The sequence below is a fragment of the Centroberyx gerrardi genome, chromosome 6 (genome assembly GCF_048128805.1).
Source record: "Centroberyx gerrardi isolate f3 chromosome 6, fCenGer3.hap1.cur.20231027, whole genome shotgun sequence".
Taxonomy (NCBI): Eukaryota; Metazoa; Chordata; class Actinopteri; order Beryciformes; family Berycidae; genus Centroberyx; species Centroberyx gerrardi.
In genome coordinates, this window is record NC_136002.1 from 1,357,558 (window position 1) to 1,380,205 (window position 22,648).

General features: G+C 39.6%; 1 long non-coding RNA gene across 1 annotated transcript; it reads right to left on the bottom strand.

The window, feature by feature from the left end:
• Positions 1-1,511: 1,511 nt before the first annotated feature.
• LOC139911567 (uncharacterized) lies at positions 1,512-4,519 on the bottom strand. Its single transcript, XR_011784622.2, has 3 exons — positions 4,253-4,519; positions 1,773-1,980; positions 1,512-1,651 (listed from the first exon to the last, which is right to left on the bottom strand). It is a non-coding gene; the product is annotated as an uncharacterized LOC139911567 (long non-coding RNA).
• Between the last annotated feature and the right edge of the window lie 18,129 nt (positions 4,520-22,648).

A 22,648-nucleotide genomic window follows, 5' to 3' on the forward strand; every position in this document is an offset into this window, starting at 1 on the left:
GTCAAGTCTTCTCTTCATGTATGAAGTCCAGTCTCAAGCAATTAAAAATGTGACTCAAGTCCAAGTCGTGCGATTCGAGTCCCTACCTCTAGTGCTAGCGTTTCTCAAAATTTAGACCACATTTCCCATAAACCCCCCTGCCCCACACACACACTCCCTGAAGAGGATCGACATGTTGGAAGTGCTTTTTCCATTAGCTTTTCATTCCTTCCACCATCTGACATTGGCAGAAACTCTTGAAAGCTTTAGCTCTGTTTGCTCTGGAAGAACAGCGCCCTCGTCCTGTTTTGTGCCATAAAGCAATCCAGCAGATTTCCCTCCAAATGAGACCTGGGCTGTCTCAAACGGAAGGCAGCTGCCTGCTGCCTTGCTGTCTAGCGAGGCAGTGTCCTTTGGAGGCAGTGTTTTTGTATGAAGTTACCTGTAAAGGTATCTGGATTAAGACTGACTTCCAAGGCAGCAATGCGTTGCGATGTCATGACATCGCTAAATACCGGCAGCTGCCATCTGTCAGTTACAGCGGTTATACTGCTACCTGTTGGTCATTTGGAATAACTGCTTATATATTTTTTAGTGATAGTATTCAGTATAAATTTGAATTTTATATAGATTTAATAAAATAGTTAACGTTAATAGTATAACAACCACAATAGTGTAAAGTATTACAGAACATTTACTAACTTAAGTAATACCCAAGAACTACAATTAAATATTTAACATGTAATTCAAATTACATCTTCAGCAACTACTAGGTTTACTTTTCACAACCATTTCATTGCTTAGGCTGCAATATTTTTTGCTTAGTTTTAAATGTAGGACTTTCACTTGAGTTATACTGGTAGTTATACTGCAATTAATAGGCTATTTCTACTTTTACTAAAAACATTTCAAGTACTGTTTCTGCTATTAAATAATCAACCATTTTTATAATGATTTTTGTACTTTATTTGAACATAAATATATAACCAATAAAAAATAACTACATATCTACATAACAAAACACAATTACACTAATGCAACTATATATAATAGTTATATATACAATAGTTATACAATAATAGTTATATAAACAATATACAATATCTAAACTATATACACAAAAGTCGATGGGTGCCATTGATGGATGTCACATCTGCATCAAACCCGCTGGAGAGCCAGAAGCTTGGTCTTATCGGAACCGCAAGCTGTTCCCTTCCATCCAGCTGCAGGCCGTACGTTCAGTTCAGTTCAGTTCAGTTCAGTTCAGTCACTTTATTATCCCAGATGGGAAACTTGACTTGCAGTCAGGGGCACAAGATAAAAAACAACACAAGTACAAAAACAAAAACAAAAAGTACAAAAACAAAAAGTACAAAATTGTTTCCTGTACATACAATATACAGAACACAATAGTACAACAAAACAATCTCTAAAATGCTAAATTACATGTGTAGATTAAGCAGAGTTATTGCACAGGGAACAAAGGAGTTTTTATGTATGTGACCACAGAGCCAAGTCCAGTGATGATTTGTCGGTTTCCCTGGCTCCGTGCACTCCAGGGTCCTCCAGCACAGTCCCTTGTATCGGCGAGGGGTGTATCCACCACAGGGTACCTTCCCTCTGGGTGATGGAGGGTATCCATGCATGGAGAGGCCCATCTCCCTGGTGACACCTTATAAAAACCCAGTCAGAGGAGTGGCACAACACAGGTTTATTTATTAGTTATTTTTCCATATGTGAGTAAAGTATGTGAAAGGATTGCTTGCGATAATCCATTTTAAATAAATACTTACCTGGCTTGACAAGTTCAATGCCCATCATGCTAGAGCTCGCTCTGTCTTTGAGCTAGCATTTGGCATGATGAAGACCAGGTGGAGGGCCATCTTCCCCCACGCCCTGGAGGTGGACACCACTTCATCCCTGATGTTGTCATGGCTTGTACAATTCTGCACAACATCTGTGTGAGCAATGGGGATGTCCTACCGGTGGAGGACGGAGAACCTGGCGAAGAGGAAGGAGGAGATGGAGAGACAGTCAGTGGCAGTGACCTGAGAGACCAAATTGCTGCTCAGCTGTCTGCCTTGCAGGACCACGTGGGCGACCATGATTATTTAAGTAATTTTTTTATTTTTTGTTATAGGAGTAATAGCAGTTGTAATGGTAGTAATAACAGTAGTAGCCAGGGGTGGACTGGGACAAAAAATTGGCCCTGGCATTTTTGGCCCAGACGGCCCACCACAATCGGTCGGACACCACCCACTAGTACACCATCCTTGCGGTCCCCTTAAATATGCGTACCTACTGTACTATTCCCCCAAACCACTACAAAGCTGAGTAGTAAGTGCCGTGGACAAGTGTACCAGTGCAAGTGGACCAGTGTACTCACTCGCTCTTGACTGACTCCCTGGTGATCAGAGGTGGCCGTGGAGAAGGACACAATCTCCAGTCCAGAATTGTTGGAATTCCCTGACAAAGATGTGCAAAAAGCTGTACAATTTAAACAATACCATACTGGTAATGAGCAAATAGTTGTTTATTCAATTAATGCATGGAGCTGTTCCATCTTATTTCATTTGATACTAACTATTCAGTTCATACAGATTTCAAGTATCCAAATATTGATGATGAATATTGCATAAGGTTTACACAGTTAATAGATCACCTTTTTGTTTCATATTAATGTTCAGAGAGGAGTAATAGTTAGATCTTTGTATGTGATAGGGCAATTAAATCAATGGTATGCTTGTTTGTTTGGGGAGTTTGACCTACAGTTTATGCGCCTACCACGTGAAGGTGCATGCTCAAAGGACAGCAGCGCCAAACAATTTGAACTTACTGTAGGTGGAGACCCCACAGATAGTAATAACAGTAATCCATACCATATACTGTATATCCTAATAGTTACAACCATACCTGGCTGAAAATAAACATAGGACAACTTTGTTGCCTGTTGTTGGAAATGAAAACATTTTTTTCCCCCTGTAGGCTAATACATAAGCAGGCATACATTTTAGCACAGTAGAGCTACAGGTGTTGTATATTATACAGCCTTTTCGCGCATCTTTATCAAGGGAACCCTTAGCCTAATAATTTTAATAATATTATGATGATACGATATGGACCTAGGTCACTCACAGCTTAGCCAACGCGATGCTGACAAAATAACGTTAGCTAGTTAACGTTAGAATAGTCAGCCGAAGTTGCGACTGCATTAGGGAACTATGCTAGCTACAAAAACAGTGCCAAATAGCTTATGTTGCGCTATTTGACAACTGACTGAGTGACCACCAGCAGTAGGTGACGGTCTCACTTTATGATAGCATTACGATTATGTTATCTTATCTTATTATCATCGACATTAATTGAATTAATCATCATCATCGTCATCATGGCAAGGCACACACACTCCCTCCCTGCGAGTCCCTGTTAATCATGAAGCTACTCCATGCTTACCGCTTCAACTACACTCTCCTCCTGCTCCTGCTCCCTCTGTCCCTCGGCCCTGTCATGCTCACTCTGTCCCTCCTCGGCTTCCCTGTCACACGCCTGCTCCTCTGCCTGGCAGTGGCCATGGCCAGCCACCTCTCCTCTTTTAAGTTCCACCTGTTGCTGCACAATGTCGCGTACTGTAGATATTGAAGCTACTGCAGCCCCTGCAGCAAACATGTCTGTTGTTTTTACACATTTGGCGGCATCCGCCTCTAGAATTTAAATTTTTTTGGCCCACAACTTCTCCACACCCCCCCTTGCGCTTTTGTTTATCCATTTTGACGCCTTCATCCATCCACAAATTTTTGGCTCTGAGCCATGGCATCTGACACGAGAAACAGAGAGGACAGAGGGGGAGGGGTGGGGCCTAGTAAGAGATGTGATTGGGCCAGCCCAGTGTCAGTATAGAAAATGAACCAATGGGCCGCTGTCCCTGCTTTATGGGCCGGTCGTCGGCCAAAAAAAAAGTATTCATTTTTTTTAAATTAAAAATTACAAATTAAATTATATAGGCCCCAAGGTGCGTCCAAGGTGCGTCGGCCCACCGGGAAAATGCCTGGTATACCAGATTACCAGTCCACCTCTGGTAGTAGCAGTAATAGTAGTAGCCTAGTAGTAACAGTGGAGGTAGTAATACTAGTTGTAGCAGTAGTAGTAATAGTTTAACATTCAGGTTTCTTCTACAACATAATTGCTGTCTGTTGAATAGCCAACTGGTAGAATTTAGGGATGGGAATGTTTTCACTACTAAACAACAAAAAGTGCTTTTGTCAGCTCAACTTACTTCCATCCATTCAGGGCGCTGTTTTTTGCCCCATGAAGTCTGGGCCAGTCTATAGTCTGGACCCGCATCTGCCGGACCTTAATAAAGGCAGTGGTATCCTCCATCGACCCTTTGAATTGGTTAAATTAAATAATGGTTAACCAACGATCAAACATTGCGTTTTAAATAAATAACAGTTTAGGCTATAACTTATGGGCTTTTAGGCTATAATTCAATGGTCTGCTTAGTAAGCTAACATAACAGATAGGCTAACCTCAAAAAGTCTGTTTTCAGTGAATCCGAAAGTTGGAACAAATTTCTTAAATAACCATTATACATCAAAAGAGAATGGATATTCAGTGACTAAACTGTCTATTTCGAGGTAGAAAAAAAATCTGAGGTTAAAAATATAACAATAACTTACATTTGGCTGTTGCCCGCCATTTTATTTTTATCTGTCGGCGCAGTCGAGCGGACGCACGGGATTGTGGGATATCTTGATCAACGAAGGATACGTCTATGCTGCCTTCAAAACCTGCCCAGTTGGAGGCACCTCAGCAGGCAGCATTTTTTGTAAACATTCAATTGAGACATGACTTGATGCCTCCCTGCCTCCGAAGGCTGCCTGATTAGGTGGCATTTTAGCAGTTTGAGACACAGCCCTGGTGTCTCACCTTTTTCCTGTTTTTAGAAGAGCAGCCTGTTTACAGACCAGCTTACATCCACCACACACACATAGTGTACCGGACCCGGCTTGTCTTTTATTGATGGTTGTGTTGTAGTGAGTGATGTGACTGAAAGGCAGCCGTTGGTTATGTATACGACCCCAATTCGCCGAAGCAGGGAATAAAGTCAAGCAGCAGGGTGGCACCGCTCGCTACCCGTCCTCCATCAATAAGTGATGCAGCAGCACACACAGATGCCCGCATACCCATACACACTGTCTTCTCTCTCTCTTCAGCTTCAAAACACTGCACCACTCCTCTTTATCTCCCATCCTCTTCTATATGCAGCCTCTCCCCAGTCTCTACTTTTACCTTTTTTTGGCTTACATTCCTAGTCACAGTTTGACTGTCACACACATTTCTGAAGTGACACAAATCACAGAACCTCTGTATCAGCATTAACATTCATCTCATATCAAGATCATATCCTTGTGTGTCATTTTTATTACATCTTCAGATTTTCATACTGTAAACATACATATTATACATATTTTTATATACAGCATATATTTCTAATTCCATAATCCATATTTAAATAAGAAATTGTGACTGCTAGTTATATCTGTAACAACTAAGTAAATCCTTATATTTTAGTCATTCTTACTCCTCCCCCATATTTCCAAACCAATACAGTCTATAACATGTTTAAACTGATACCAGTATACATTTATAGAATCCAGCAATTGTTTGTACTCTATTTTATTGCTTTATTGTTTTTATTATTTTAGTTTTTTCATTCTATTTGTGTGATTATTGTATTTGTCTTTTTCCCTGCTGAATCCTATTATAATTTGCTGCTGCATCAACCTAATTTGCCCATGGGGATCGATAAAGTTTCATTTTATCTTAATTGAAATCTGATCACTCTTAGTCCCACAAAATGCAGACGGCTCCATTTACAGCTTGCATCATAATTCCAATCTAATTTTACAGAACTTTCTCCATAGTGTATTAGTACATAGACGTACGTAGAGCGCTTTGTTTAACACGTCTTCTATATAACATCTGCTGCGTTGTTATGCTCATCTGATAGCTGCTACACGAGAGACACATTAAACAGTCTCCTCCACTGTTTCATCAGGTGATTGACTCTGTATGAAGCCTAAATAATGCAGGCTTATGTAAACTGCCTGGTGAGGCGTCTCTCCTCACCTGCTCATTCGCTGCTCGATGTAACATTAGATGTAAGGACGATGTTGTGCTCCTTTATGGTGATGCCAGCCACATTTGGATGCAGACATGTGATACAGCTTGCAAGCTTTTATGTGCGCTCCGAGGCTCATATCAAGCAGCATTTTAACGGCTTTGAAAAACGGCTGTGACATTTCTGTGACAATGGCCGTGAATGAAATTACGATGTTATTGGCCTGACTTTGTGTCTGTGGATGAGAGATGTGAAACTTCCAGATAGATTACGGAGATTATGGCTCCTTGATAAAGTTTGGTTCCATTCACACAGTAAGATTAGAAATTGAAAGGGTGAAACACAGGGAATGGGTTTTATGTAAAAATTGACATTGTTTGATTCACCCTTACCATGTTGACACTTTGAAAGTTGTGAACTTGCAGGTTTTATATGGTGGTGGTGGTGGTGGTGGTGGGGGGGGTTGTTCAAAAAAATCTGTGATGGTATTATTGGTTGGAATTTTTATGTTCACCTACTGGTACGCCATGAAGTAACCACTAAAAATACATTGTTTTCCAGTAAGTATAAGTAATGGCATTTTGATATAAATATACAAAAGAAAGTAAATTTTTTTAAAATGTTTTGGAATATACTGTATTGTTACATAGATGTACATTATGATATGGAGAATTTCTTTCAAAATGCTTCCTTTTAATGCGTTTTTAGAGATTTAGCTAAAATATTTCTATTCTGATGGCAATTGTTGCACTGACTTAATTTTAGAAGTAGTAGAGACATTTAAGGTGGGGGGGTCTGGGGCTCTCCCCCAGACCCCCCACAATCCAATTTCTGATGGTAGTTTTATTATTATTTGCCCTCAAAGCAAAAAAAAAAAGGTCATATGACAAATACTGTGATAACTTTGCAGGTATATTGATAATTTGACCATTGATCTTAGTGCCCCCAAATAGATCAAATTGGTCAAATTAAAGATCTTATATTTCTGTATTATAGTTGAAAGTAATTTTTTTTTAAGAAAAAGTGTTTTAGGCACTATATAGCTATATAACACTTATCCTCATTAAATGTAATCGAGCTAAATTGTAAAGATTAGTCTATTGACGAGCTGAGCAATTTGACCTTTCTGTAGCTCATGCATGTTTTTACTGCGCACTGCATTGAACCCCTAGATGGCAGTGTTGCATGTAATGTTGCTGCAGTTTTATTGTGACCCTGTATGCATGACTTACGGCTCAGCTACACCAGGTGCGTTTCTGTTCAATTTGTTTGTGTCGGATCAGATATGCAGCTATTTACTTCCATGCAGCCTGCTCCGCTGGCTGTGCAAGCAGCACATTGCCAGATCTGAAACAGAGCCAGATCAGAGACACAACTTTGGAGATATGCATGACTTTTTTTTTTTTGAGATTGAGAAAAAAAAAATTAGCTGGAATGCGCGTTCCCTCATCAAACTGACTCGGGCAGCTTTAATAGACTGTAATTGTAAGGATGGAAGGAAAGATGGCAATAGGCAGTGTTTTGTAATAACAGTCCATCTTCAATTTGAATAAACCCATTAATTCATTTCTGTGAGTGGTGGACCATTGTGTTCAACACAAGAACGTCTGAATTCATGCGTACGAGATCTCCAGGATACGTCGTATTTTTGGAAATTCAGCCAACTCATTCTCTTTGGGAATATCAATGACTTACCAAAACAGAACATCTCTAAACACAAACCGTTTTTAGCCAATGTTGATTTTAAACAAAACATGCCTGTTAAAAAAGGTATGTGTGATAGGTTATAGTTCACAAATCAATAAATTCTATTAACAATGACAATGAAGATCAATTGAATTCTACTCTATTGCATTCCATTATATTCCGTGTTATGCATTTTTTAAAATGACATAATGTTTTGATACATTTTCATGTGTCCCATGTTAATGCAATTTACTCACCTCATAGACAATCCCGTAATTCAACTCATGTTTGACAATGAAAAACAAAAGATTGGAGTTAACGTGGAGCGATGTTACAGTGAATCTTTTCCTTTCTTTTTGTCTGCAGCCTGAACTGCCACAGCACATTCAGCAGCCTTTTAATTATGCACATCCAGCACAGTGCAGTTCTCTATGGAGGTTGGAGAGAACAGAATTTGACACCAGACAGTGTGGGAGAGATGAACACAGCCACAGATTGGTGTCAGTTATGTAAGGCTGCATTTATACCACAGCGCCCCGTCTCATTTTAACCCTTTTTAATTACATTCCATTTCACTGCTTGATAAACAAAGCCATTAGATTTGGGTCAAAATTATGTTTGAAAGGGCCCTATTATAGGAATTCAAATTCTCCTCTGTTTATATACATAGAGGACCAAAGATGTTTAATAAAGACATTGTTAAAATTTGATTTTGTTTGAGTGGTTAAATTTAAAGGTTTTTTGGGGGGTTTTTCTTCTTTTCGAATTCACCCTTTTTTCCAGGTAGAGTCACAGCTGGACTTGGTCCTGATCCGAAATCCTTCCAATCAGGCCAGGAAAGTCTCCACTCAGCAGGTTCACCTCATTTGAATTCAAATGAGCTGGTGTTGTCAGCCAATCAGGGGCCAGTACTGTGACTGAATAAAATGGGACATATAAAATCAGAATCATCTAATTACCTGATCTGTCTGTGTGTGTGTGTGTGTGTGTGTGTGTGTGTTGGGCCAGTGGAGGGTGTGTAAGAGATGTATATGTGTCTCTTCTTATAGTGGGTGTCTATGGAGGGCTGCAGTGTCTTTATCTGTGCTGCTGAGGAAGCACTACAGGCTGGGTCCCTCTGGTGTGCAGCATACTGAGAGGCATGTGTGTGTGAATACTAATGCAGTTTTATGCATTGGCTGTATATGTATCTCTGAAAGCATGTGCATCTTGGTGCATGGGTTTGTGCATCCATATTAGCCGACAGAGGGCAAACATTTGTGCACTCTCCATAATGTAATTCATTTCACAGCATAGCAAGGGCTGTTGTCACAGGCTCACATCCCATTGGCTGCTCCACAAATCAGCATTTACACACTGCAACATGTCAGCTGTGCTGGATTTTACTGTCTTCCTTCCCTCCATCTGAGCTCCCACACCAAGAACCTCCATGCAGCCTTGATCATGTATGTAGCTCCTTATTTTCTCTAGCGCACCGACTGCTTTGACAAAAGATCAAACCGTATCTGTGAGGGTTTTAACTCAGCACCTTTTATCATGCGAGTTCTTTTTATCAGTCCTGATTCTGTGGGTTTTTAAACCTTTCCAGTTTTACCTGCACTGCTTCCTGTCCAAAAGAAAGTGAGAGTGATGTGATGGGTATGACGTTTTTTCATCTCAGTGGAGAGATAGAAGGACTAAAGGAACCCACGCGCACACGCACACCCCACACCTCCCATGGATCGGTATGCTATTGGTATTTTTCTTTATTTCTACTTGGTGTTATATACGCAACGTATAAATAAATCTATTAACTAGAGATTCAAACCATCTCCTGCGTGACATTGTCTGTTTCACACTGTAGATTACCATTCTTGACAGAAAAGATGGGACTACTGCACAGTATCTCCCACCTAGAATTGAATGCTGCATTGTAAGGTGGGCAAAAATGTCCAGAAATGGCCTCAAATAATTGTCTATTCTTAAAATTATCCTGAAGACAAAGGCAAACGAATGAATGACATGCAGCAAATCATTCCAAATATTGGATTAGTGAAGGAAGTGAACATGAATGAATATCATACAACATTAAGGTATATCATACAATAAACATATTTTCAACCATTTCACCCTATTCATACAACAGCATCTCATCTGCATCTCCCATCAGGCCGACAGGAACATGCCTACCAGGGATAGGTGCGTGTGTGTGTGTGTGTGTGTGTGTGTATTCTGTCTACTACATCAGTGGTTCTCAACTTTGGGGTCCGGGGACCACCAGGGGTCCTTTAGTTCCAGGGAGTCCCCAGCAAATTGATGAATTGTTAAACTTGTTAACACAATTAGAGAATTTAGAAGAATGACTATTTTGATCATAGTTTCTCTGTTATCTCTCTACCTAGAATAGAGATAGTCTTGGAATTCTGGACAAAATCATATCTAACAATACAAATATTCTCAGTTTTGGTTTTGAGAGATAAAATCTCATCAAATGGGGGTCCGTGGCCCAAATATGTACTAAATTAGGGGCCCTTGATATGAAAAAGGTTGAGAATCACTGTACTACATGGATGTGGGTGTGTACTTACAGTAGTTACCTGTGTGAAGTTCATCCCTGCTCCTCAGCTTTCTCCCCTTCAAGGAGACAATTTTATGGAAATAGTTTTTGGTGCTCCCTCAGCGCTAATGCAGCAGCTCATCATCGGTGCTCAGCAGTCTGGCTCGTAATTCCGAGAAAGAGAGACTTAATCACATTTCAGAGGCCTGACACACGTCGGCTTCATCAGTTAAATAAACCTCTCTCAGGTCGGCCTGCAGAGACAGACAACTCAGCAAACATGGCTGAAAGGGAATGGCTTCAGGATTAAAGGTTTGATCAGGAGCAAATATTAAAGCCCAGCCAGACCTGAACCCAAGTAAAACCTAACTTTTCACTTATTATGCAGAAATTTAAAGGGGCATTAAGTATTTATGGTTTTTATCAACCTCTATTGGCGACCAATAGTAATTGCAACAACATCGACAGGTCTCTGGCACAGCTTAGGGTGGCCTGTAATTGACACAGCAATAAAGTCACATTTAGTAGTAACCTAGCTAATTACAGCAGAGATCCAATAGAAACATCTAATGAAGGGTTCATATCACAATACAAAATACCATAATTTTATAATCTAAATTTCTATTCCCTCCCAAAGTCACTCAAACTCCAAGCAGTTCTTGGGGAGGAGAAAACAATGATACTTGCTGCCAGATATGTTTCATTGTGTTATAATCTCAGGGATGATAATTAGTGACTAAATTGTCTAGGATGCATTGCACATGAGTATTGCCCATAGCATTGCATAGAATCATATTTATCATATGAGCAATTTTTTAAAATAGAGTTTTCTATAATTAGGAATTCCTATGTTTTTTAATTCTACTATTAGCATTTTTTTTTTTTATTCATATATTTCCTATAATTCCTATATTAATCTATATTGTACCTTATTTTATCCTGTACTATTGTACTGTGCTTTGGCAACACTCAGTACTACTTGATTCCTGCCATTAAAGCTTTTCTGAATATGAATCTGAAATCTGAATACTGAAATAAGTGGTTATTCGCCATTTGCTTTTTTGGCTTGAGAACAAAGCTTTTTAGCCTTTGTAGCTGAAATGTAGTTTATTTTGTCCCCATCTTTGGTGCTAAGCACTCGTTGCTCATTGTGTGTTTCTGCACTGCACTTCCCAGAGATCACCTGTCAATCAAACAGTGTGTCCAGTACTGTGACATCTTTCTCCTTGGATTTTCTGTTGATGAAGTTTGAGTTTCTGTAGATGGCGCTCTTTTCTGTGTCTGCTCAGCCATGGTGGCTATCACTGCTCATGCAAACTACCCAGTTCCTCTTTATTCCAAACAAACCAGAAACATAAAACGCATCACTTCCTGTGCACCAGAAGATTTTTCCCAGGAAAGACCTATCCAGTAACGGGTGTTTGGAACAGCAAGTGTAAAATCTTTTATGAACTGGCTATATTTTGAATTATTATTGTGTTATATCAATCAGTGACAGAGAATAGCAAAACGGAAATTTATTTATGTAAAAATGTTGCTGATTATTACTTTAATGGGCTTAAAGGTTTCTTTTTGGTGTAAGCGTCATTTCAGTCTAAAATGTTATCTGCATGTGCCTAATTTCTCATTGAGACAGGACTTGTTTGAATTTTTCTAACAAAATAATTTGATACTATCTGTTATGAAAAGCCCAACCTCAGTCTTACCCAGCAAGCCTGGTCAGGCACAGAAACAAAAATCAATACTGGACAGCACATGAGATAATGATTGGCAGTGAGGATGCAATTGAGATGTAGCCCAGAGGTTATAGGCAGAAGAAGACAAAGGCTTTTGTTGTGGGTTTGACCCGCGTTCCATGGATAACTGAGTTAGCTGGATAAGTCTGTTGACAATTTGACGTAAACCCCGGATTTTCTGTTCCTTGAAGCAAGCTTAAAATTTTGTCTCACTTGTTACCAAAGCAACAGCTCCATAAGTACCTGCACCTTTTTAAAGCAATATTCCACTTAGTTTTAACATGGGGGTTATTCAGCCCTTGACCGCCATGAAAACCATAATATAAACTAATCACCAAGATTGGATGCAGCTGGATGAGTTTGTAGCATTCTGATTTTTACTTTTACTATTACTACATTTGAATGAGGCCACGAAAATGGCCTGAAAACTGACATTTAACATGTTGGTGAACAGATTCAACAGATCATGCTTTTAAGACAATAAAGCAATCTTGGGTCCTTCCTCATTTTGCATTTCTATCTTTGCTTTACACTAAAATTAGTATTTAAAAATAAGAGTAGATCTGGTCTCCCAAACAGGAACTATCTCTCCTAAATGGTATCCCTCGGCTATGTTCTCTTCTATCAATAAAAATGCTATTTGGCGAAATGACGTTCTGAAAAGTAAGACCAAACGTCAATTGAAAATCACAGTAATAAGTAAATGCCAGTTATCAGGCTATTTTCGTGGCCTCATTCAAATGAATGGGAAGTAAAAATCTGAACCCTACAAACTCGTCCAGCTGCATCTGATCTTGGTGAGTAGTTTATATTCTGGTTTTCATGGTGGTCAAGTGCCAAATAACCCCCATGTTAAAATTAAGTGGAATATTGCTTTAAACTCACCCCATCCATGAACTCATTTCCAGACATGGCTGTGCTTTTCCTTAGAGAGGCGGCAATAGATCAAGGAGCTATTATAATTAGATTAGAAGTTTTTAGAAGAGAACACTAAGATCCTTGGGTGATTTTTTTTTTAAAGATTTCTTTTTTAAGCATTTTAGTGTGGCATTTTCAAGTAGAGAGACAGGAAAGGCATGCGACAAAGGTCCCGGGCCAGATTCTAACCCAGAATGCCTCGCCCTGCACCGCGGAGCCATCAGGATAGCCCACCAAAATATTTTTTGGAGTTTAGGTAACTTCTAGGGATGGGACGACATGCTTATCTCATGACTTTGATGTAGTAAATAAAAGTTTAATGACAACAAAGTCTGATTGTGCAGAATTATGTTTATTTCTGAGCCACAAATCTTTCTAGCGATGGCATTGGCTTGCTAGAATGTAAATAATTGGATGCAGAGCTTGTGAAACTGTGAGGGTCAAGCCGTCTCATTTGGTTTTACTACAGCAGAGTAAAACATAACTAATTTCACAATTTATTTTTCTGCCCCACGATACATTTTAGAGGCTCCACCAGTGTTTTATGTTTTAAGATAAGATATGTTCCTCATAGCCTTCAGTTATTAACTCTTACTCAGCCAGTTAAAAAAAGGTGCTGTCTCTTTGGCTGCCAAGGTGCCGTGCAAACAATCTGATCCTGGTTTCGACTCTCTCCTCATTCTCCTCATTTTCCCTCTATTTCAAAATGGGAGTGCGCAGCAGAGGTGGGGACTCAAGTCACATGACTTGGACTAGAGTCAGACTGGAGTCACAATTTTAATTGCTTGAGACTTGACTTGATGCATTAAGAGAATACTTGAGACTTGACTTGGGTTCTGGTGACTTGGGACTTGACTTTGACTTGTACTTTGATGACTTTGAATATTTCTAAAGTCTTGACGTGAGATCTTGTGTTTGTGTAAATGACTTAGATTGAAAGTGATGAGATTTGTTCCAGCAGACGACTGAATTTAAATTCTGTTTTCTGAATTTGTATGGAATGATTGAATTTATTGAAGTTGAAACTGATTATAGAAATCAAACTCATGATGCTCTTACTAAGTTTTTATCCTATTAAAACCATATTGCATTGAAAAGTCCTAGATATTTAGTTTTCTTTAAGATATTAAATTGATACTGGACTCTTGATTTGTTTTGACTTGACTTGGTATTCTACATTTAGACTTGAGACTTGACATTAATGACACGGACTTGACTTGGTAATCTACATTTAGACTTGGGACTTGACTTGAGACTTGTGCCTCAAGACTTGAGACTGACTTGGGACTCGAGCAATGTTGACTTGGTCACACCTCTGGTGTGCAGTAATCCAAGATAACTACATTTTGACAAAGGTTTTGACAAATCAATCTGCCACCTGCGTTCAAGGAACCGAGTTAGCGAGATAATTTGAACCAGCTAACATCATATTGGCTCGAGTTAACTGAGCAACGTACGAGGAACGGGGCCCAGGACACAACACAGATCCTGATTACCTAATTGACGGACCTGCTGGAGTAGAGGTGGAGTCATTTGGCTATGCTTGGTCTTCTCTGCTGTATACACAACTGATGGCTTCGGAGATTACTTTGATGGACTAGCCAGTGATTGGCAGATTGTTGTAGCTGCCAGTTAGCATTGCCAGCCAGCCATAGCTAGCAAGCTAGGTATTTGTCCCCTGAGCTCCCACACAGCCATCTGCCATCATACAGATGGGATGCAAACTGCCTGGTGGCATCACACTACAGTCGCTGTTCAGCCAACATTTGTTTTTCTGTGTTTCAGGATGATCAAATCTCTTTTCAACTGGGCTCGGTAGCAAACCGTGAGATGAATTTCCTTTTATTAAATGGAGGAAACTTTATCTCTTTTGGCTCTAAGCAGCTGATAAATGGAGTTTAGTGTGGCCTTAGTATTGCAACTTCTTTTTTAATCTACAGATGTCTTTTCCAATGATTTAGCTGCAGTCTCAATCGACATGGGAGCCCATCATTTTTAATCATCTTAGGTTTAAGTGAAATGATCCCTTAGCCAAGTCTTCCATACTGAGTCATTTTCTTTATTTTAGCATCAGAAGCCTCGCAGCCATTTCAGTATTTTCTCTATGCCCCGCTATAAGCCCCCCCCTCCGGAGAGCCTGCTAGTATTTATATGCTGGATGTGCAATTGTTTGGTTTTCAATACCGCTGCCAGGCATTCCCATAAACAGGTGAGCATGCCAGAGCATGTTGGTCTATTTTCATGGCTTGTCTTCATGCCTTGTATACAGCAACGGACTACACTAACTTCACTTTTAAAAGCTATAGGAATTTGAGTAAAGTTGACCCACACTTAAATTAAGGAAGCACCTCTTGGCCTTGACTGGGTCCTGGATCCAACCTGAGGAGAGATGGATGTGTTTGATTGTGTCAATGTTAGATTACTGTAGGAGCATGTGGAAGCCCATTCCCGCCACTCAATAAAATAAAAAACGACTCAATTCTGACTTTATATCTCACAATTCTGACTTTTTTTCTCAGAATTCTGACTTTATATCTCGGAATTCTGACTTTTTTTTTTTGCGAGAGAAAAATAAAAGTCAGAATGATATAACGTTTTTTTGTTTCTTGTTATTCTTGTTATATTTTCACGTTATAATGACATTTTCTCTCTTTTTCTGCAGCGGCCGAATAACAGTAATGATTATTGCAAGCAAAAGCTTGTATGTGTTTATCATTGAAGCTGGACATTACCATTATTGATAGAGGCCGGTGTTTGTTGTGTTGTTTCCATGATGTTTGGCATCTTTCCTTTTCTTGTTATGACTAGAAAAGTTGGTATGTTGTAATAACGAGAAAAGATGTCATTATAATGTGAAAAAATCTCGTTATAACAAGAAAAGTTTCTCGTTATAACGGGATGAGACGATTTTGTTTTTTTCACCGTGACAGCATCACACTGCCATATCATTTTGCCAGTCTCTGAATAATAATACAATTTATGAATAATGATCAAAGTTGTCTACTACTGGTACACAAAGACAAGTAGCTCAGGTATCACTTAAATTGAAAAATAAGAGCCTCATCCATCCCTCCTCACCACTCCCAACAGAAAAACGGAAAGAATTGTTGAATACATACATGTATCATTTCCAGTTTAACGTCTCTGAACCCAACAAACACATTGTCTTGTGAAATATGGTTAGATTTGGATTGTGGCAATATTCTCAGTAAATCTGTCGCCCACATGAGTTTTACACAAACAAGCACAAGTGCACACACACACAGACAGACACACACGCACACACACTTACACACTCAGACACTAAGGAGCCAGCAAATGTCTGTTTATGGTAAATTCAGATCATTTTGAATGAGTAGCAATCCATTCTATGAGGCAGAGTCAACCATTTCTTTGTCTAAAGCGAAATAGTTTCCTTAATATCTCTAAGCTCTACAAAAGGAAAGTGGTCTCTGCTTTTAATGGACGTGGCTGATTGCTCTTTAATTGGTTTGTCGTTCGCCACACAGTAAAGGTCACTGGTGAGACTGGGAAATGTCATTATGCTTAACGTTGGGTGAAAGTGGATAGAGAGATTTGCAGGTAGAATCTTTAAACAGGACATAAACATGCCTTGCTACACTCATACACATGCATACATACACACACACACACACACACACACACGTACATACATACATACAATATACGTATATCTTGCTACATTTCTAACAGTCATCACCTGTGATGGCTGCAGTGACTGCAGGGAATCAATTATTCTGATCATCAATCAAAGCATGAATAAAAATGCATTTGTCTGGATCCTGAGCCTGTTCCCTCCTTGAAAATCAGGTTCAAAGTTGCTCAGGTTGTCCTGAATGTTAATGGAGAGCTACCTGGAGGTGGTTGGCCACAGTCATCAGATAAAAAATGTAAAGAATTTATGAGGCCCTACGGAGTTGTTCTTGCAATCCCAATACAGTGCCCTGATTGTCCTCTGTCAAAGTCACATCAAGCCATAAATGTTGCAAAGCCTGCCGTAACCTGTAGAGAAACCACCGCTACTTACAGGAAGCAACGTGAACAGTAGCAGCAGAGCAACATTGGAGTTAGCCAATGAAATCTACATTTCTAGATTTCAGATCTAAAGACCTAGCTGAAGACCTGACATTACGGTGAAGTAGTACAGATTAAAATGATGACTTTGGCTGGATTGGTCAATTTTGACAACAATATTCTGCTTCTATTACAACTGTAGTTTGATAAAATATACAAAATAATTATCAAAACATCAAGCACAAAATTTGAAAAAAAACAAAAACAAAAAAACGTTAAGAGCCATTTTTGCAAAATGTCATATTGCTTTGATGCAAAACACTTGTTTTCAACTTACTTTGTAGATATGGCCACCAATTGCTTCTGAACAAATAGCTGGTAATTTGGAGAGACTTTTTCTCATTTCTAATCTATATAATATAATTTAATAATAATCCAACAAAGAATTACAAATCCCTCCCATAATGGCCAACTATTTAGTTGTTCATCAGAATGAAACAGGAAAACGCACTCTGACTCTGAAAAAGTGTTCTAACGAATGATGCAAATTAATTCCATGAAATATTAGCTCATTTGAATGTATTAAAACCAAAATAAGAAGAAATCATAATACAAAAAGTATTTGTATTTAGGTCCATATTCAACATATTAGATTTCATTCTGATAGGATGAGAGGATTTCTTTTTTCCTATTCCCCTGTGGTGCCTTACCTTAAGTCAATGCATTATTGCCACTGACGCTTCATGCAAGGTTTGGACCAAAGCATTACAATGCAGCACATCTGTGTTTTCAACAACAGCAACCCAACACTCCTGCCACCAGTTTTCCTGAATTCATCCATGTTTGGCTCTGGGGGAGATGTGAAGTGCTTTGGCGTTCCCATGCAGAGAGAGAGCAGGGAAAACAGTATGAGTAGAGGAGGAAAGAAATGGCAAAAGAAGGAGAAACTCATTCTATCATTTTATTCTTCTTCTTCTCCTCTCTCCACATGCCTCCGTCAGCCGTTATCAGTGTCATCGCTTCTTCAAACAGCATAGTGTTGGAGCAGCGGGAGTGTCTGTGTGTGTGTGTGTGTGTACGCAGTGAGGCAGGCCTAGTGATAGGAGGAGCTGCAGCGATACTCAGACCACCGCAACATGCTGATCAAACCGCATCATTTATGAGCTGCACCATAGAGGAAGACATGGAGAAAGAGAGAGCGAGAGAGAGAGAGGGAGAGAGAGAGGTGAAGCATGTGGGGGTGAAGGCTTGGGAGAGAAATAGAAAGAGAAAATGTATTGAAAGGAAGAACAGAATGGAGAAAGGGAGATACAGCACTTATCAGACCAAAAGTTTAATGGAGATGTGATGCAGAGAGAAAACAACCAGAAGAGAAAAATGGAAATGTAATATATAACAGAGTGTAGGTTATAATGTTTACAGGTGATGAAGATTTATAGACGGCTTTCAGGTTACGCAAAGCACGGTCTGGTGGCCATACTGGCGATATTGGAGCACAGCTCTTGGGCAACAATGGCTGTGAACAGCTGATTGTATTTCTCAACGTGTGCTGCAGCCGTCTCAACAGAATTGAATAGACATGGTTAATTTCTGTGCTGTTTTAGACTGGGAACTGATCATCTCACCAATGATAGCCTCTATCTGATTGATTTTGTGTTTAGATAATGTCAAATGTTGGCTAGCTAATGGTAGAAGCTAGCATTAGCAGTGGCTAGTGATTACACGTTAACATTAATATTGGTTGCTTTGCTATTAGCCTGCTGGCTAGCTAGCTAACAAAGGAAAACTGTTTGTTCAGGTTAACTGAGCTGACTCTTCTCAAGCTACAACTGAGAAGGCCTGATTTACTAAAGGGTATAAAAACATGTCCAAAGCTGATACCACTGGTGAAAAAGTAGCGAAGCTGATCTACTAACAGGGTGCATAGAGGATTGCTATACACACCTTGTCCATTTTTGCAGGTTTGCCTTCATGAATATGCATGGGAGCTTGGGCATTCCAACCTGAGTGTGCAAAATACTGGGAAGAGCAAATGCAGGTGACTAGGTGACTGTGTCTGTATTTAAAGGAATAGTTCGGTATTTTGAACCCTGGGCCCAAATAACATGTTTTCTGTCATGATCCCTGTTAGTAGAAACCATAACTTCACTAGCCGCCTGCTCCGCCCGTCCGGGTGGCCCCCTCCTACTCTACTGCAATAGAAAGCTAAGGGCATAAGCGACAGTCTTTGAAAACTATGATAAACATTGTTTTGCAAAACACGACGCTCACAGTATAATCATACCGGTCAGTATGTTATCTTGAAAACATTTTAAAAAACCGAGCTTATTATTATAGTTATTTTTGGAGACAGTGGCATTCTTCTGGCTCTCGTGGACACTTACATCGGCTTAGAAGGTAGTGCGTCTTTGAGAAAAAATAGTTTCTATCCAAATAGAACACAACTATTGACAGAAAGCTCAGTTTTTTACAATTTTGACACTACTGACACTGGTATGATTATACTGTGAGCGTATATATCCCGCTTTAAAGACAATAAAGCAGTCCTGGGTCTGTTGTCATTTTGCATATCTATTCTTGGTTTACACTAAAATTAGCATTTAAAAATAAAAGTAGATTCGGTCTCCTAAACAGGAACTATCTCTCCTAAATGGTATCCATCTGCTATGTTTTCTTGTATCAATAAAAATGCGAAATTATGTTCTAAAACGTTGGACCAACAGTCAACAAGTGAAAATCACAGTAGTGGGATCTGTTGTTAAGTATGTTCACAAATGTGTTAAATATAAGTTTTCAGGCTATATTCGTGGCCTCATTCAAATGAGTGGGAAGTAAAAATCCGAAAGCTACAAACTCGTCCCCGCTGCTTTCGATGTTGGTGAGTAGTTGTTATGGTTTTCATGGCGGTCAAGAGCCAAATAATCCCTCATGTTAAAACTAAGTGGAATATTGCTTTAAGGGAGTCTTGGACTGGCTGTAGACAGGAACACACATGGTCACACATGGTATATTGTGACTTTGGTGATTTCCGCTTTTTGGTATTTTATGGGAGCACCGAATAAACACCTGCGCACTGATTTGCAATTTGTGACTGATCATCTGATTCATCTGTGAGTGAAGGGTCAAATTATGCCTCTAGGCTTGCTTGTAACATGGAAGGTTGTTTCCAAGATCCCTTGGATCTTGAAGGAATCCATGAACTAAAAGGAAAACATCAATGTGATGTGATGTGATGACATCGTACTCAATACCACTGGAACAGCACGAATCTGGTCATCTCTCACCTTTGATGTGTTAACTAACGATGAGCCTGTTAAAAGAATCGCTGCACAGAGTGGAAGGTTCCCTGCTGGTATGTTGTTCACCATTGGCTGGCTGGACCAGTGATGAAAGTATTCGCAGTGAGCACAACTCTGTTTCACTTTCAGAAGTGTCCCAATGACCATTTTGTAAATGACACAGCTCCAGGTGCAAACTGGACATCTTTTGAACAGCTCCATTAACTTGTCTTCATAGACAATGTACTTGGTCATTGTATGAGGTGGCATTTCATTTGAGGTACTATGAAGAAGAGAAAAAAAGGAAAGAGAAATGACATGGTGCAAAAAAGTAAATCTACACCTCCTGTTACCAAGAATCCGACTAAATGATTATATTAGCCAAAAGTAGTAGGTTTGTTCTCTTTAGGAAGGGCATGTAAGACGAAATTTTGCTTTTGGGTTGGATTGTATTTCAGGCACTATTCAAAGGTAATTATGAATGGAAAATGTATTGCATTAGCTGTTGCTATTCAGTCATATTCAGTTGTATTGAAGGGTAAGTATGGCTTTGTAATGTAATATTTATTGTTGTTGCTGTAGGTGCAAACACCAGCAATCCTCAATAGTCCTGATAAGATGCAACTGCATGTCACACTTGAACATACATGTCATCTTACACATTAATCACATTAATCATTGATACAATAATATAATAAAGCAACAACAGTGCACTTTTAATAAAAGACTTGTAACATTATCTTAAACTGTAAACCACAGTAGATAGAGAGTAGGGTCTGAGTAGCTGTGCATGAAGAAAGGGTTCTACTGTAAGCTTTATTACCAATGAGCACCAGTGCTTCTGAATTAGAAAATCTAGCAGCACAAAGCAAAATGTGAATCTGAAATCCTATTAAAAGTACGGCCATTGCATTTCAGTCAATTCTGCAAACTGTTTTGGTTACATAGGCTACCATATCAGTGTTACTTATAAGAAACAATGGGCTATGGTCCTAAACTCAAATTAATCGAAAAGAAACTGCAGTCTTTACAATATTATAAATTTGTAAAGACATTCAAAACGCACTGGTTTTATACATTTGATAAGGAACAAAGTGATTTGAATGATGTAAAATAAATTACCACTACAGATGATGGGTTGGACTTATAATAGTCAATTTCCAACCCTCTACATCAGAATGAACACGCAGTTTAGCACGTCTTGTTTGGGATCTTAATAAATCAGGCCCAGAGTGTTTTGGAGTAGAGACTAGGGCTAAAGACAAGACAGTTTACTGTGTCACAGTAACCTGCATTTGGAAACAAATCCACCTTATCACACTATTCACTTTTACTGAGAACGTTACTGAATGGATCTACAGTCACACCACAACAAGCTGAAGCTGCATCAGCTAGCTCTCTGTTTCTAGCCTGGTTGTTATTAAATATTGAGATATTTTTAACTAACAGACAATTCTCCAATGGACCTCCATGATGGAGCCACATGGTTGATAGCAGATCTGTGATGCAACTGCAAAGCCTCTGTATGGACAGAATGGCAGAAGATGAATGAGAGATGTAGGAAAAAGTCTCATAAAGGACCTAATGATGATTACAGAACTTAAAAAACCAAAAAGAGTAATTTCACCACCGTAAATGCCATATAGCAATGGATGAGGATTGTTGTGTGTGTGTGTGTGTGTGTGTGTGTGCACGCGTGCCTGTAATAACCCAACCACCTCACCTCAGCAAAATCAATCAAATGGAAAAGCAGTTTGCTCTCTTTGCCATTCTTCAAACTGAATAGAGAGAGCCGCTGGCTATCCCCCGCCCCCCCACCCCCCCCCCCCCCCACACACACACACACACACACACACAGACCTCACACTACATCCGCTGTCATTACTTGTGTGTGTGCGTGTGTGTGTGTTACTTACTATCATACCATGTGAGGACCATGCACGCTAGAGGCCATGTCGCTCTACTGAGTATATTTCTCATTTAAAAAATAGCCCCAACACCAGCACCATAATAAAAGGTAATTGGTTGAGGGGGGTTGGGGGTGGGCAGGGGGCAGCTTGGGCTGGAGAGCAGGAGTGAACACATTGTATGTGTAATTGCTCAATGTGCAGCCACAGAATAATGAGTCTTTTCCGATATTTAACACCCTCGGCGGCCGAGGACAATAATAATAAGAGCGGAACAGTGGGCTTTAATAATGATGAATAGCAGCCTGAATTAAAGACGGCCATGGATGGTTAAATGGCTTTTAGGTCAGAGAGAGTAGGAGGAGAGGGACACATACACCTGGAAACTCATTTCTCTCACCTTTTGTCAACTTGTGATAACAGTTTGGTAAGTTCAGAGTAAGTTTAACTTT